Consider the following 3,441-nt stretch of genomic DNA (forward strand, 5'->3'; position numbering starts at 1 on the left):
TTCCACACCCAGAGTGGAGTCTACATGGGAAAAAAAAAAAAAAGCGAGGGGATGGAGAACCATGTGTCATGCTAATGGACACCAAAAGAAAGCTGGAGCAGGGTGTCTGGGTGGCCCAATTAGGCATCTGTCTCTTGATTTTTGCTTGAGTCATGATCTCAGGGTTATTGTGGGATGGAGCCCTCAGCACAGAGTCTGCTTGAGATTCTCTCCCATCTCCCTCTGCATCTCCCCACGCTCATACTCTAAAATAAATAAATCTTGGGGCACCTGAGTGGTTCAGTAGTTGAGCCTCTGCCTTTGGCTTAGGTCATGATCCCGGGCTCCTGGGATCAAGTCCTGCATCAGGCTCCCCACAGGGAGTCTGCTTCTCCCTCTGCCTATGTCTCTTCCTCTCTCTTGTCTCTCATGAATAAATAAAATCTTTAAAAAAAAATCTTTAGAAAGAAATATAGCCAGAGTAGCCATACTTATATCAAACTAGGTCTCTTTTTTTTTTAAAGATTTATTTGAGGGGATCCCTGGGTGGCGCAGCGGTTTAGCACCTGCCTTTGGCCCAGGGCGCAATCCTGGAGACCCGGGATCAAATCCCACATCGGGCTCCCGGTGCATGGAGCCTGCTTCTCCCTCTGCCTATGTCTCTGCCTCTCTCTCTCTCTCTGTGACTATCATAAATAAATAAAAATTTTAAAAAAAAAGATTTATTTGAGAGAGAGAGAGAGAGAGAACATGCAAATGGGAGGCGGGGCAGAGAGAGAGAATCAAGCAGACTCCTTGCTGAGTGTGGACCCCAATGCAGGGCTCAATCTTATAACCCATGAGATCATGACCTGAACCAAAACAAAGTTGGACATTCAACCAACTGAGCCACCCAGGCACCCCCCAAACTAGATTTTAAATCAAAGACTGTAACAACACTATATCACAATAAAGGGGTTTAGTCAATAAGAAGATCTAACAATTGGGAACACCTTTGGCTCAGGGCATGATCCCAGTCCAAGGATTGAGTCCTGCATCAGGCTCCCTGTGAGGAGCCTGCTTCTCTCTCTGCCTGTGTCTCTGCCCCTCTCTGTCTCTCATGAATAAGTAAAATCTTTACTTATTTTAAAATTCAAAAAAAGAAGAAGAGGAAGGTCTAACAAGTGTAAACATTTATGCCCCCACTTGGGAGCACCCAAATATATAAACCAATTAATAACAAACAAACTCATTGATAACAATACCATAACAGTAAAGGACTTTAACACCCCATTTACAGCAATGGACAGATCATCTAAGAAAATTAACAAAGAAACAATAGCTTTGAATGACACACTGGATCAGATGGACTTAAATACATTCAGAACATTTCATCGTGAAGCAGAACGCAGTCTTTATAACGCCTACGGAGTGTTCTCCAAAACAGGTCACATACTGGGTCACAAACCAGACCTCAACAAGTACAAAACGACTGAGAATATACCATGTGCATTTTCAAACCACAACGCTATGAAACTTGGAATCAAACACAAAAAATTTGGAAAGACCACAAATTCATGGAGGTTAAAGAGCGTCATACTAAGGAATGAATGCGTCAACCAGGAAATGAAAGAAATTTTAAAAATACACAGAAGCAAATGAAAACATAACAGTCCAAAACACTTGGGTTGCAACAAAAGTAGTCATAAGAGAGAGGTACGTAGCAATTCAGGCCTACCTGAAGAAGCAAGAAAATTTTCAAATACAGGACTTAACCTTACACCTGAAAGAACTAGAAAAGGAACAGGAAATAAATCTAAAATCAGAAGGGAAGTAATAAAGATTAAATAAATAAACAGATCAATGAAACTAAGAGCTGGTTCTTTGAAATAATAAAATAGATAAACCCCTAGCCAGAGTTATCAAAAAGAAAAGAGAAAGGACCCAAATAAATAAAATAACAAATGAAAGAGGAGACGGGGCACCTAGGTGGTGCGGTTGGTTAAGCATCCCCGACTCTTGGTTTTGGCTTAGGTCATGATCTCAAGGTTGTCAGATCGAGCCCCTGCATCAAGGCTCTGCACTCAGTATGGGGTCTGCTTGGGTTTCTCTCGCTCTCAAATAAATATTTAAAAATAGAGAGATCATAATCAACACCACAGAAATACAATTATAAGAATATTTTGAAAAATCAGGATGCCTGGGTGGCTCAGCAGTTGAGCGTCTGCCTTTGGCCCAGGGTGTGATCCTGGTCCTGGGGCTCCCTGCATGGAGCCTGCTTATCCCTCTGCCTGTGTCTCTGCCTCTCTGTCTCTCATGAATAAATAAACAAAATCTTAAGAGGAAAAATCATATGTCAACAAATTAATCTGGAAGAAATAAATAACTTCCTAGAAACCTACTGACTACCAAAACTGAAACAGGAAGAAATAGAAAACCTGAAAAGACCAATAACCAGCAAAGAAGTTTAAATAGTAATAAAAAAAATCTCCCAAGAAACAAAAGAGGAGATGATGTTTGCTAATGATATACCTGCTAAGGGAGTAATACCCAAAATATATAAAGAACTTGTTCAACTCAACACCAAAGAAACAAGTAGTCCAATTATCAAATGAGCAGGGTACCTGAATAGACATTTTTCCAAAGAAAACATATAGAGTGTCAATGGACGCATGAACAGATGCTCAACATCACTAATCACCGGGGAAATGCAAACCAAAGCCACCATGAAATATCACCTCACGCCTGTCCAAATGGCTAGAATCAAAAAACAAAGTAAAAACAAGAAGTGATAAGTATTCACTAGGACATGGAGAAAAAGGAACCCTCGTGCACTGTTGGCGGAGAATGTAAATTGGCACAGCCACCGTAGAACAGTATGGAGGAGGTTCTTCAAAAAATTAAAGAGTAATACATGCGATCCAGTAATCCCTACTACTGGGTATTTACCCAAAGAAAACAAAATTATTGATTCCAAAAGATACATGCACCCCTATACTTAATTCAGCATTATTTACAATAGCCAAGACATGGAAGCAACCGAAGTGCCCACTGAGTGATGAAGAGACAAAGTAGATGTTTATTCTTTCTCTCCCTCCCTCCCTCTCTCTCTCTCTCTCTCTCTCTCACACACACGCACAATGGAGTACCACTGAGCTATAGAAAAGAGTGAATTCTTACCATTTGCCACTAGTAAGTGAAATAGTAAGAGAGAAAGAGATAAATACCATCGGACTTCACTCATATGAAATATAAAATATAAAATGGGGGCACCTGCGTGGCTCAGGTGGCTAAGCATCTGCCTTTGGCTCAGGTCATGATCCCAGGGTCCTGGGATCGAATCCCATGTGGGGCTTCCTACTCAGCGAGGAATCTGCTTCTCCCTCTCTACCCCTCCCCCTGCTCATGGTCTCTATCTCACATTCTCTCACTCTCAAATAAAATTTTTAAAATATGTATTTATTTATTCATGAGAGACGCACA

The sequence above is a fragment of the Canis lupus genome, chromosome 23 (genome assembly GCF_003254725.2).
Source record: "Canis lupus dingo isolate Sandy chromosome 23, ASM325472v2, whole genome shotgun sequence".
Lineage (NCBI taxonomy): Eukaryota > Metazoa > Chordata > Mammalia > Carnivora > Canidae > Canis > Canis lupus.